Genomic DNA, 14754 nt, shown 5'->3' on the forward strand with positions numbered 1-14754 from the left:
TCTATCATTTTTAATACAGTGGTGTATAACAGAAGCTAAAGAAAAAATGTGAAAAATCTTGAAAATGAAAAAAAACAACAAGAAAAATTGTTTCATTTTGCAAATGGCAAACTGTTTGCCGAACAGAACTGTTCTTAAACATAGAATATGAATGTTTAGGTCACTAAACACTGAATGAGAAACTCCACCACAGAAGAACATTTCAAAAACAAATTTTGATAGTTGGATCTCATTCTGACTGATCATTTGAATTGTAAAGTATGTGCAATAAATATTACTGTACCAGTTCAACAAAAACTTTTCACACAAAAGTGGCACATTGAAATGCTACCAAAAACCTGCTTCACTGAGGATGATTTACATGGTATACAAAGTTTTCATCTGGATCTCCCTTGCAGTGGCCTACCAGGTCCAGCCCTTGGTCTGCCATTGGCATCCTTTAGCCTTTTGGGGCCATCTCTTGATGGATCGTCAAAAAGGTACTTGTGTAAATTGTGGTACCTCTCAAAACACGGTGCTGGACACATTCTGACATGACAGATGCCACACTCATAGCTGGTGTCAACCTGTTGGATGTGCACCTTGCATTTCCTACGAGTCTCAGTGACCACAGGGTGGTGATAAAGCATGTGATTGAATTAAGTGTCTGGCAATATCTGACTCCTGTCCTGACTGCGAAAACAATTTCCTCCAATTAGTTGTTGCACCAGTGCCTCTTTGAATCGACCAAGAGTGGTATCTGGGTGGCCAGCTTTCTGGTACAGGATGTGTGCACAGCAACCTCAACCAAGTGGAAAAACACTTTGTAATACCATATCTGGCCTTTCATTAGCCTGGAGCAATTTGCCATCCTTTGATCAACCCCTCCCATGTGTGAGTTGTACAGTTTGATCAATTTTGGTTGTGGAAAGATTTTTTTCTCTCAGCGTCCTTGGGACTTTTCTTTCCACCTGCCCAATTTCAGGACCTTCTGGCAAAGTAGACAGCAAGTGCACATCTTTTTTTGTCTTTCCATGTAACACAAACAAGACTTCCACTTTGCCTGAAAAGAGAATCCCCTCGAGCTAGTCTCTTAACTTGCTCCTTGTTAGGATCCACAATATCCTGAAACAAATATTTTCTATTTGCCCTTACAGTACCACATGCAAGTATTCCTATCCTTTCTAGTTCGAAAAATAGTGGGACTGAGGTATACCAGTTGTCAACATACAACCAGTAGCCTTTATCTGCATATGGCTCTGTAAGTTGCATTACAACTCTAAAATCAAGGTCTTTGCTAGCCGCAGGACCTTGGACTGAGGTATACCAGTTGTCAACATACAACCGGTAGCCTTCATCTGCACATGGCTCTGTAAGTTGCATTACAACTCTAAAATCAAGGTCTTTGCTAGCTGCAGGACCTTCCTTCCCAGTATAAATAATGGTGTTCAGGCCACATCCATTGTCTGCATCAGCAATTACAAATCCCTTCAGACCGAACCATCTTCTTTTCAAAGGCAAAATATGCCTGAATTGGACTCTTCCCTTGAATTTTATCAAAGTTTCATCCAAAGACAAATCTGTGATGGTAAGGAAGCAGAATATTTAGAAGTGGTCTTATTTTCCACAGTTTATGCCGATTAGGATCTCTAGGGTCTGGTATATTGTCATTGTTACAAAATGCAGAAACCTCAGAATTGCAAGGTAACGATCTCTGGCCATTGTGTTTGCGAATAATGGAGTATTAGTGACTGCATTAGAGGACCAACACGATTTGAGGTTGGTTTTTTTTATATTTTTTAATTATTGTCTATTTGCCCTTATAGTACCACATGCAAGTATTCCTCTCCTTTCTAGTTCGAAAAGTAGTGGGACTGAGGTATACCAGTTGTCAACATACAACCGGTAGCCTTTATCTGCATATGGCTCTGTAAGTTGCATTACAACTCTAAAATCAAGGTCTTTGCTAGCTGCAGGACCTTCCTTCCCAGTATAAATAATGGTGTTCAGGCCATGTCCATTGTCTGCATCAGCAATTACAAATCCCTTCAGACTGAACCATCTTCTTTTCAAAGGCAAAATATGCCTGAATTGTACTCTTCCCTTGAATTTTATCAAAGTTTCATCCAAAGACAAATTCTGTGATGGTAAGGAAGCAGAATATTTAGAAGAGGTCTTATTTTCCACAGGTTATCCCTATTAGGAACTGCAGGGTCTGGTATATTGTCGTTGTCACAAAATGCAGAAACCTCAGAATTGCAAGGTAACGATCTCTAGGCATTGTGTTTGCGAATAATGAAGTATTAGTGACTGCATTAGAAGACCAATACAATTTGAGGTTGGTTTTTTTCACTAAGCCCATGGTCAATGTGAGACCAAGCCAACCTTTCAATTCAGGGACACCAAACTTTTGGAGACTGCCCAATAAATCCACACCAAGTTGACCTTTCTGCCGCTCAAACCAGATGCTCTCACTCACAATCAGCTGGTAAACATGATCGGTGAAGAACAGATGAAAATAATCCACGCAAGAGGAATTCGCGGGCATGTCAACTTTGATGCCTACATCTTCATTGAAATCCATCCCTCCTGGAGCTTGAACGTGACAAGACCATTGCAAATTCGAATAGTCTCGGTCATTGCCATCCTCGGTATTGTCATCTTTGTCTTCAGTTTCATCGCTAGAGTCCTCCGAAGCACCAATATTGACATCAGAAGGCTCTTTGTTCTCAGAATCTATGTGAACAGCATGAGCAATACTAAGGAAGGCGACAGGCAGTTCCTCTTTGTCAACAAAAGTCAACTCAGGCAACGCCACAGCTGTTTTGCTAAAACACTTCTTCATAAACGGGTGGCAACGCCATATTTAAAAGGATATTACGATTTGATCAACTATGTGCGGGCCAAAATTTCCCAAAAATTCAAAATTTGTGTTTTCAGTCAATTTTCTCCGTGAAAGACTCTATAACTAGCGATACATGAGCTACAACAAGTTGCAAAAATGGTGAGACACTCCCATTAAAAAACACCTTTCCTACCTTTCCGTTCCCACCAAATCTAGAATTTAATCATTTCCCACCTCCCCCCTCCCTCTCCCTCTTTCAATGTTGACCGTTCAAGTTTTCCACATGATTTGGTATTGCTAGCAACATTGATAAGGGGGGGAAGGGGGTCGCAGTGTGGGAGAGATGGGGGAAGCTACTAACGCGTCAAGAAGGCAAAGTGTCTCCACTATTTTTGCAACTTGTTGTCTGAATCGTTCCTATAGTTTTTGAGTAGTTTCTCTGCGAATATGCAACGTTGCGACAAACTTATCAGCCATGTTGCACTGCAAGATTTGTTGTTGTCGTCTCTGTAGGTATTTACATTCTAATTGCCTGCAAAGCGTGGAAAAGAATGTCTTTGAATTGTGGAATTAGAAACTCGTGGTTTGTGACGTGAGGTAAAGTGTGGTGTTTTAGGTTGTTGAAAACAGCATGGTTTCTAGTCACAAAATCGAGCCCGAAACTAGGGCATTGGTGCGATTGTTACGTGTAGACGGTGGTTTGTCTATCAGGCAAATCGTGGACAGATGTAAGATTTCCAGGGCGTCTGTTTACCGTTGTTTAAACGGAAGAAATTCTCAAAAGAATGGCAACTCTCGTGGGAGGCCGCGATTAATAACTGGGCGCCAGCAACGCGTTCTTGACAGAAATGTTCAAAAACTGCGCAAGGAAGAAGGCAATTTCTCTTGCCACCGTCTTCGAGCAGAATCAGGTCTGCAGCACGTTTCCCTTTGGACGGTTAACAGAACGTTAAAACGCATGGGATACAACCTGCAAGAAGCACGTAAGAAAAGTATTTTAACTTCGCGTGATCACCAAGAGCGAGTTCAATTTGCGCGTAGGGTGAAAAAAACCTATCCAGCAGACTTTTTCCAAAGGGAAATTTGCTTCTTTTTCGATGGCGTGAGTTTTCATCACAAGCGCAATCCGTTGAACGAGGCAAAGGCAAAGGCAAGGCAAAGTATGGCGAAAACGAAACAAGGGGCTCGTGTTGGCTGCGAAGGGATCCCACGTCGGATCGGGGGCGAAAGTTGTAAAAATGCTAGTTGCTATTTCCTATGGAAAAGGTGTCATTTATTGTGAACAGTATGACAAACTCGATGGTGACTATATTGAACAGTTTGTACGCAGAAAGTACCGGGAAATGTTCCGGAAAAGCGGTAAAGAGCCATCTAGATTATTTGTACATGACAATTGCCTGATTCTGAACTGTTTAAAGGCACGAAAAGCTGTTAGAGAAGTTGGGGGGAGACTATTTGCTATTCCTAAGCGTAGTCCGGATTTGAATCCCATTGAGAATATTTTCAATATAGTAAAGCAGGATCTAAAGAAACAAGCGTTAACCAATCGTATAAGCTCTGAAACATTTCAGGAGTTTGCATGCCGAGTGAAAAGATATTATTGACAATACCATTGCATCAACATATAAGCGCTTGGATCTCATTATCGCTACAATACTTGTCAAAAATCTTGAAACACTTGTGTCTGTTTCCCCTTCCCCAATGTTGATTTGGGTATCACGGTGGTCTGAGTGCTTCAAAACACGCGTGGCTCAACATTGGGGAGAGAGAAGGCACATTTCAGGTGGGAAAACAGTGTGAAGTAGAAATCTCAGGATTTTTCTAGAAAATTCGAGAGAAACGGTGTCTGTTTCAACGATTTGTGACGAGTATTGTATTTAGTCTGAAGAGAGGAAAGAATAAGTGTTCAAGACGAATTTTTCGATCATTGATGGAATATACCTGCTTGGTTCGCGCACAGATGAGAAAGAGAAATTTAGGATGTCGGATTATTGTTCAGTTATATTTGAAAATAAAAGGAAAAGATAAAAATCAGGGAATTTAAAGCAATGTGTTACACATACAGACAGTAATTAAGACATGCGGGAAAATGTGAGGTCGCTGATGAAACTTCACTTTCTGAAGACATATATTCCAACTTTTAAAAAGGGGAAATAATATTTACCGAAGCTAATTAGATTTTCTCAGCGCGATAAATAAGGGCATATCTGTTGGTAAATCTCTTTCCTGTTCAAGAAAAGCGGACTGTATATTGTCGTGTAGTGAAATGGAAAATTGTGACGCGACAAGTATTCAAGTGTTAGACTTAAGCACCCTGACGGAAAATGTAGCAGGTGATGATGCTACTGAGCAATCGGAGTCGCTGGGGTCACGCCAAGTTCGGAGTATTTATCTAATCACATACAGCCGAGCGAACGAAGAGATAGTTCCTAATCAAGTTTTGTTCAGCTGGTGTTGGATAGTTTCGACAATGCAGACCCATTAACGCGTTGTGAGATAGTACAGTGGGTGTGTAGCCAAGAACGGCATAGGGATGGGGGGATTCATTATCACATGGCAGTGAAATTAAACGCAAGGCGATGCTGGCTGAAAATACGCAATTATCTCGATGAGCGACACGGAGTGAAAGTGAATTTCAGCGTCCACCATAGCAATTATTATTCAGCGTGGCAGTACACGACCAAGGAAGACGAGAGTCACTTACAGTCTGATAATCATCCCGATTTGACTAACACCCCTGCACCCAATAGTTCAAGGGCTACCGAAACGCACACTCGACTTGCCAATGGACGAAGGAAGCGTAAAAAGTCCTCCCAAAGTTTATCGGTTTATGATGTATCGCAGATAGCTGTAAAAAATGGCATAAAAACTCGGCTAGAGCTGCTGGTGTTAGCACAAAAGCAGAAAAGTGAGGGGAAACTTGACTTGGCGCAGTTCATCGCGAATCGTGGATGAAGCGATTGCTGTAGGCTGGGAATTACAAAACGCGGAGAGCACACTGCAAAGGAGTAAAATGACTAGAATTGAGATTTTGTACAGTAAATTGGAAGGAGAGTGTGAGCCAGGATGTGACGGCCAGTGGTTGCAAATGGCAAAAGAAGTGTTGTAGCAGAACTCTATTGTGAGGGATGACTTTGCAGAAGCTGTTCGCATACTTCTCGACAAAGGGCGCGGAAAGTATCGCAATTTGTACTTGAAAGGTCCCTGTAACTGTGCGAAAACATTTTTGCTAAACCCTTTGAACATAATCTACAAAACATTCAGTAATCCAGCCTCTACAACGTTTGCTTGGGTTGGCGCAGAACAGTCAGAAGTAGTTTTTCTCAACGATTTTAGGTGGTCGGCCCAAATTATTCCCTGGCATGACTTCTTAATGTTTCTTGAAGGGCAAAGTGTTTATCTACCCGCCCCCAAAACACTACCGACAAGATATTCTGTTCCAGGGAGATACACCCATATTTTGTACCAGTAAGGATGAACTTAGTTATGTACCAGGCGGTGTTGTTGATGACAGGAAGACTCAGATGATGAAGGTAAGGTGGCGGGTCTTCAATCTCTTCCATCAAATACCCGAGGAACAGCAGAGGTCAGTCCCCCGTTGTGGAAAATGTTTTAGTCGACTTGTTTTCCCACAAGGCGACTAATTCAATTATGCATGATCGTATGTAAATATCGCCGAGTTTGTTGACATATGGATTAAGTGTTACACGATTCACCATGGTGTTTGGAAAATTCTTTGCCTTTTTTAGGAACCAAAAACAAAAGCTACTGCGTTTACAAGTGTTTTAAGTGATAGAACAGATCACGGAACATACACCTTAGGGATAATTTTCTTGATGAAGCTATTCAATAGTTCTTAAAGTCAATGGTAGTATAATTACTTTACTTTAGAACACAGTGGTGAATCGTTGAGTTTCAGCACTAAGAAGCCCGACAGGTCGTTACAACAAATGATCTCTTTTAATAATGTCATTTTCTACAAAGTTAGCTTATTTTTGTACATAGAACTGTTCAGATTATAGCAAAAGAAGGAAAAGGTTCCGTGTTCCTTTGACACCTTTGTGTAGTTATTTGAGATAAGGACTAAGAGGCAATGTACTTCACTACTCTTTCTCAAGAGCTCCAAGAGAAATCTTGTCACTATGAATAGCGAATCAATTTCATACAATGACCGCAAACAATCATTCTGCTATGTAAAAGTCGCTAAACGTCGTCTTGATGGCCATCGGAGCAATTTTCACCGCTTTCTGTTTTGAAATATGCAACACCACCCTTCCCCCCTTATTTTTGGCGAATAGTGCGATAGTTATTTTTGTCTCTGAAAGTTTACATTTTGCGAGAAGAAATCTCACGCAGTTATCCACAGAAAGCAAATAATGGTATTTCTTTAATATTTTATACGCTTCCCCTTATTTCTAATAACCATATCAATTCGTTTCGGCATAGAGCGTATTAAATTGTTCACAGTCTCAACAGATATAGAATAAAATGTATTGATAACACGATTCTTTCACCATGGGAAACACATTTTCAATGACCGCCATATCCGGAGATCTTGGACACAGTTTGATTAAGGTACTGTTTGTGCGTTGCATCGCTGCCCGTGCTAATGCCGAATTTTGAGAGGGATCCCCATCTTGTAAGAAAGTTCAGCTACATCCTTTGTCAGCAGCTGCGAATAGGCGATCAAAATGGTTATCTATAAACGCAGCGAAATAACGACCATTCATTTTCTCGTATGGTTCACAGCAGATAACTCCTTTATTGTAAGAAATTGCCACCATCAGTCGTAGTACTTTGCCCCCAGTTCCCCCTTTGCGGCCCTTTGCTATGCATCCCGGAGCCAAACCCTCTGATTTCTTTCTCCAGACACAAGCTTTTGGTGCACGAGCCTGATCTAGTGGATTTCTTTTGTACGTAAATCCTGTTCCATCCAGATAAAAGGAAATTCCTTCTGTCCAAATCTCCTGGCCGTAGTTGGCTTTCATGTACTTTGCAAACTTAACTCTTTTGCTGTGGTCTTCCGCTGTCATGAGCCCCTTTCTGCGAGTCTGCAAATAGTAGTAATTTTGTGAATTGAGAAAACGAGATACTGTTCTTACAGATACGTCCTTTTGTTGAATTCCAGCTTCCTCCATCAGTGCTTTACAGGTAAAGTTTCCCTCTCTTTTCCTCAAAACTGTAATGCATCGTATCAGTCGTCTTTTGTCACGGTCACTTAACCTGTTCTTCCGACCTCTTTTACACGTCTCCTCAGAAGTGTGCCTCTTATACGTTCTCTCATGTGCAATTCTAGAAACACTCGCCGAAGAAATTTTGCACATGCTGGCAACTGTTCGCACAGATAGGCCTTTAACCCGACATAGATAATACGCACGTGCACGAGTCACGCTATCGATTATACCTTTAAACACCATCGCAATGTGCTAATAGGCAGAGCCGTTCCACTAAACTGTTTTACCCCAAAAGTACCTTAAAATCGCTATACTCAAAAGTCTACATAGCTTCTTTATATAACTCCTACTTCACATCTAGAACAGTCAGAACAAAAACACTCCTCACGTAAACACTGCAGGCAACAATAATTACTCTGCCTACGTTAACGTTACCCGTCCATGCCCTTGAAACGCAAAGACAATACTCGTCAAAAATCTTGAAACACTTGTGTCTGTTTCCCCTTCCCCAATGTTGATTTGGGTATCACGGTGGTCTGAGTGCTTCAAAACACGCGTGGCTCAACATTGGGGAGAGAGAAGGCACATTTCAGGTGGGAAAACAGTGTGAAGTAGAAATCTCAGGATTTTTCTAGAAAATTCGAGAGAAACGGTGTCTGTTTCAACGATTTGTGACGAGTATTGTAGCAGAGGACGCCGTACCAATTATTAAAGTGAACAAAATATTTTTACCAGCAGAAGTGATTTTCCGAAAATGTTAACACTTACACTTACACTATGTAACGCAATACATTTATTGTGGTCCTGAGTGACGTCATCTGCGATGATGGCGTTACAGCTGAAAATCTTACCTTTTTACAAAGGCACAATTCAACTTCCTACTTTTCTATACATTAATAAATGTTAAATAAGTTTACATAGTTAGAAATCTTGTTCTATTCCATGTCCGAACGGTCTACCATTTGTGCACGGTCTACCGTCACAACTAAAAGAAATATGATATCATATTATTTTCTCAGTGAAAATTTATGGTAGACCGTGGTAGATCGTTTCATATAAAATGTCATAACGTGTAGCCTGAACAAATTTGTTCAGTTCTCATCGTGTAATCACTGCAAAACAAATGTCGCAAGGCATTTAACACACTTGGGTAGTTCCTTTTGAGCGTTCTGTTCAATTGGTACATTAAAATGAAAGATTTTCCAGTGTACAGACATCATGTCTGTCTCTCGCTGATCTATGACACCATTTTTAATATATACAAAGGGTTGTTTTCCTGTACAGAAAATAGGAGTGTCTTTGTCAAAGACAATGTCTTTAGCGTAATGCGTTTTAGGTGCAGGCAGATGGACCATCTGGCCTTCAAGCATAAGAAGGAAATCATGCCACTGAATAATTTGTTGCGACCAGCGAAAATCATTTAAGAAAATGCATTCAGCTTCTTCCGCTCCCACCCAAGCAAATGAGGTGCAAGCCGCATTCCAAAATGTTTTGTAGACACATGTAAGAGGGTTCAGCAGAAAAGTCTTCCCTGAATTGCTGGGCCACAAATCATTACATTTCGAAATTTGCTACGGCCGTTCCGAAGTAGATCCTTTATGGCTGTAGTAAAACTTTCTTTCCGAATACCATTTTGCTGGAGTACCTCCGTAGCACAAGTCAGCCACTGTCCATTACAGCCTGCTGCACATTCTCCTTGTGATGCTTCTTCCAGAATTTCAATACGAGATTTTTTAGCACGATCTAGTTTTTCTTGGCCTGTATTCATTTCCCAGGCAGTTGTTAAGACCTCAGCTACAACACGGGGACCCTGGTTAACAATAAACTCTGCAATGTCATATTTTCCTTGAGATTTCTGTTGATTGGCATAAGCCAACAGTTCAGTTCTAGTTTTTATGCCCTTTCTAATGATTATTTCGGATAAATCAAATGAAGACATGCGCTTTTTCCGTTTTTTGCCTTTGAAAGCCCTGCTGTCGTCGGAGGCGATCTGGCAGTCTTCAGAAGCACTTTCTGGATCACAGTTTGAATCATTATCGCTCTCGCTAGAACTTTTCTTCCTAGAACTTGATGCAGTATCTGTTTTAGGCGCTTTTAAATCCGGATTGTCACTTTCCAAGAAATTGCTATCTTTCTTAGTGGTGTATTTCCACGCGCTGTAATAATTGTAATGTAAGTTTGAAAAATGAACTGAAATGCCGTACTCTGCTTGAAGTTACTTCTTTGAAGATAGCCACCGTTTGCAGCGTTGAAGTTTAATAGCCATGTGGTAGTGGAAACCCGTGGTATGGTGAGCTTCCTTGCAACAAACCCAGTGCTCAACAATATTAGTGTTTGTGCTGTTAAAAGAGCGTACAATAGCTTGCGCGAAAGATTCTCTTGTGGGAAACCTCTCTGAATCAGCCTGGCTGTAGGTGATCAAATACACTTGTCGCACAGCTCTCGCATTCAGATTAGGCATTGAGGGGGGCACTGCACTAGCTTCTACTTTCTTACTGGTCATAGTTTCTGTATCAGTAGTTTCTGAATCAGTGCTGTCATATCCTTGAAGAAATTCCATTTCAAAGAAGCGTGCACTGCGTAGAGTTTACCTTTACCCGACACGTCCCTTACAAAACGTCCTACTAAGCCTTAGAAGTCCCTTCGCGGAAAGCAGACTAACACGAAAGTAATCGTAAAAATGTTCCTTCACGAAAACGTACCTTTCTCTGACATTGTTTGGTAACAACTTATTTTTCGGAAAGTGGGTGTTCCCTTTTAATGGCACACGATGACAATTTTAAAGTAGCGGTGATCTTTGTTTCACATACATAAACAGCTAATTTCGTACATATAATGCAAGCTTTAGATGTCATGTATCAACAGAAGTATATTTGTTTGCCACAAATTATTTACACATGGGTTTGAACATGTTTCTAGCAAACCATAAAAAGCGACACGACAGTGATCGCAGCGTTATATTTACCAAATGACATGTGTTTTCCACCTAACTCACAGAAAGCACAAAAATAGCCTCCGATTATGTCATAACGGAAACTCCCCAAATTCCACTTTATCGCTCGCCATTTTCCATTCACGAGATATCGGAGAATGAAACCTTTGTTTCTCGAAATCCCATACTAAAAGCCAAACACCAACGCCTTCCCGCCCAAAATATACAAAGTGACCGGATAGCAATACAATGACAAGCAACTCAGACAACAAGTTGCAAAAATGGTGAGACACCACCATTAAAAAAACACCTTTCCTACTTTTCCGTTCCCACCAAATCTAGAATTTAATCATTTCCCACCTCCCCCCTCCCTCTCCCTCTTTCAATGTTGACCGTTCAAGTTTTCTACATGATTTGGTATTGCTAGCAACATTGATAAGGGCGGGAAGGGGGTCGCAGTGTGGGAGAGATGGGGGAAGCTAGTAACATGTCAAGAAGGCAAAGTGTCTCCACTATTTTTGCAACTTGTTGTAGCTACCATTCAGTGTTACCATTCCCTCACGGAAAGAGCAAAAATAGCCTCTGAAAGGGGTGACATAATTATTGATGAACATGTGCGTTGTTCGTCCACTAAATACAGGTTTCACTGTGTACAATCACCCTTTAAGAGAGTTAACCTACCTTGCAAATTGTGATCAGCAAGAGAAAATAGTTGTCCTGTGTCCAAGTATCGAGCCCAGCTGGAATTACTGATTGAATTTCACTGGCCATGGGATCCCCCAAGATATCATTGTAAATGTCATACAGTTGTAGTATGACGGCACTGCTTCTAATTGATCCCTACATCTTAGCTTTTAAATCCTCTTTAATCCTCATTCTCTCAACCAGACTCTGGTCCAGAGTGGTCTCTTTAAACGGGATGGCTAGAATCCTTGAGAATATTCTGATTACAAAATTAACAGACAATAAATTACAAATGAATAGACTACCATTGATACACAACTGTTATTGTTTTGATAATGTTCAATTTACCCAAAATTCTAGAGTGTTGTTCTTGTCTTGTTTCTTCTTTAGGGAGGGGGGGGGGGTGAGGGTACAAATCGCCTACTGCTGGTTGGAATTGATTTGACTACCAGTGTTCCACTGTAATCAATAAAACAGGGCGGATGTTACCTCATTGCTTTTTCTTTGGAGAGTTTTCTTCTCTCTAGTTCAAAGGGATTAACTGTCAACAAGTGAGTTGTTGACAAAATGTTGTCCTTCTTCATCGTTTTTCTGCAGGACTGAAAGCAACAACTAAAATAAGTTCTAGAGGAATCTTTCATACCTGCGACCATGACGACCCAATTGCATTGAGTTGGTTATTCATCAGATAAAAGGCTATGTAGATACATACATAAATACCTTCACAGAAGTGCAGGTTTCACGAGTAATAAAACGATGATTACTTTTGAAACCTGAAATTCTGTAAAGTTATAGTTGATGCTCCTCAATCGATTGTGTTGAGTGCTCTACGAAATACATTTTACTTACAAAAAGAATTTACATACATACATACATACAATCATACATGATTACTTTGACATTACGTTAAGCATCCTGGCATCTGAACTTTACTCGGAGAGTAACTTAATTCAGTTTACACTTTTCATTGGTGACGGCAGGAAAAATACGCATTTTCGAGTGACATTCTTCTTTAATAAGTATGGGTTATTGACCAAGCGAGAGGTCAAGATGGCTGGATTTTGGCCAAGTTCTTTTTTTGCGTGTTTATGGACCTCAACTTCGTCTCGGTCCATAAACACGCAAAAAAAGAACGAGGCCAATATCCAGCCATCTTGACCGAACAAGCTTGGTCAATAAAGGATTTATTATATGGGATAAGACACTAAAAAAGTGAGCTTTGTACTTCGTTTCTGGCTTCGTTTTCAGTGACTGAAAACGAAGCCAGTTACATGCAAAAATCAATGGCGCGTTTTCCTTTATCCTAATTGGATGAATGCAGAAATACAATCATTTGATTGGTTTACATTTCTGACGAGTAAATGTCTAACGCGTACGTCTGAATGGAATGACAAATGTACGAAACCGCTCGAGGCAAATTCGAAAAGTCTTTTGAACCTTAAAAATGTCCCAAAATGGCTTAAATTAAGAGTGCTTAACCATTATAGCAAAGGTGTTCATTTCATCTGGCCGTCGCTTTCGCCGATCCTTGGGCGCTTCGAAGAACTGTCGCTCGGGTCTGTGGTGCAAAGCTGCCCCGATGTAAGCTGGATGTTGAAGGTACAGTTGTTAAAACTTCCAATCGTTGCTCCTGAGAAAAAACCTGAGCCCATCTGGACTGGATTAAAGGTGACAGACTCAACACTGGTAACTGAAGGGGTGGAACGAGTTGTGGTTTCTGTGCGAGTGGAGATGCTAGCCGGCCGGTTGCTGCTCGAGCGGCTCAGCGCAAGGGACATTCGCCGTTGATGTTCATACGAGGCCGATTTGTAATCGTCGAGACTTTTCAGACTGCGATGACCACTTAACTGTGCCACAAAATTATTTGGGACGTCTGCATCGAGGAGACGCGAAATGCAGGTCTTTCTCACCGAGTGGTTGGTTACTCTGCCTTGTAAACCAGCATTTTTCGTAGCGGTAGAGAAAAATTTGCCGATTTCATTTTTTCCAAGTGGACTTCGCATATACCACACTTCGTCATGTGGTTTTCGCTGATGTTTGACTGCAAGGTAAAAGGGGGAATCTGGCTTATTCATCTCCGAAGGACGACGGCGAGCAAATTCTTTGAAGATTTTAACCGGGCAATGCTCATTCCCAGTTGCTTGCGCAGTAGGATGGAAAGCACGAACACTGTATGGCTTGTCTTGGCCTTGACGTGTTTTGGACCCTCGCTCATATCTCCACACAAGAATCTCATTCTCCGTGTCTGGGTCTTTCTCCAGAGTGACGTCTCCCCACTTTAATCGGCGGCTTTTGTCACGAGCTCTGAACCCAAAGTGAAGGGCAATTATCCACCACAAGGTACGCTGCAAGATTGTTGGATTTGAGGTCCCAAATTCACCGCACTCGAAAAGCTTGTCTTCCTCTGCCTCTGTCAACTCACGGGCAGCTTGTGGTTTGTTCCCTTTGCCATGTTCTACGACAAGTTGTCGGCGTTTGGCACTTAAGACTTCTCTTGAGAGTTTGAAGTTGTCTCCTTCAATAATATTTACATTTGAACCTCTTTTGTTCAAGGAGCGTTGAAGACTTCGTTGAAAGGACGTCAAACTGCCAGGCTCGTACTCTGTGCCATCTAATTTCTTCAAACTTTTGAAAAATTTGCACAACAGCAAATTCAATTCTTCCTCAGGTATGTCAGACAGTTCCCTGTTCTCGTTTTCTTGTAAGCAAAACTGCTTCCATGCCTTCATGTCACTTTGTGTTTTAACCTTTGTGTTTGCCGGTTTTTGTTGCAAAATAAATTCATGAAACTCGTCAACATTTTTGTTTTCTTTGTTTTCATTCTCGTTGACACATTCGGTTTTCTCGTTTTCCAATTCCATCGATACAGAGACCACAAGAAATCTTTAACTGTCACGGAAAAGACTTTTCGGGAGACAAATTACGAAACAGAATTTTGTTGAGCCGGCTTCAGAGAAATTTTTCTTGTGGGACAAAGCGCGTAATCCCGAGCGGGCAAGATCGCTCCATCTTGCCCGCTCGGGTAGCCAATCACAGCACGGGATTTGGTTCATCTTGCCCGCTCACGGAGCTACCCATATAATAACTTAGGTTATGGCCTACCCTATTGTAACATGTCAAAGCAATTCCCTCCAACTGGG

The 14754-nt window shown here is 41.2% G+C and overlaps 1 pseudogene; it reads right to left on the reverse strand.

Moving 5' to 3' along the window:
- Positions 1 to 377: 377 nt before the first annotated feature.
- Positions 378 to 2824, reverse strand: LOC137968732 (piggyBac transposable element-derived protein 4-like; annotated as a pseudogene).
- Positions 2825 to 14754: the final 11930 nt, after the last annotated feature.

This window comes from Montipora foliosa, chromosome 8 (assembly GCF_036669935.1).
Source record: "Montipora foliosa isolate CH-2021 chromosome 8, ASM3666993v2, whole genome shotgun sequence".
NCBI lineage: Eukaryota > Metazoa > Cnidaria > Anthozoa > Scleractinia > Acroporidae > Montipora > Montipora foliosa.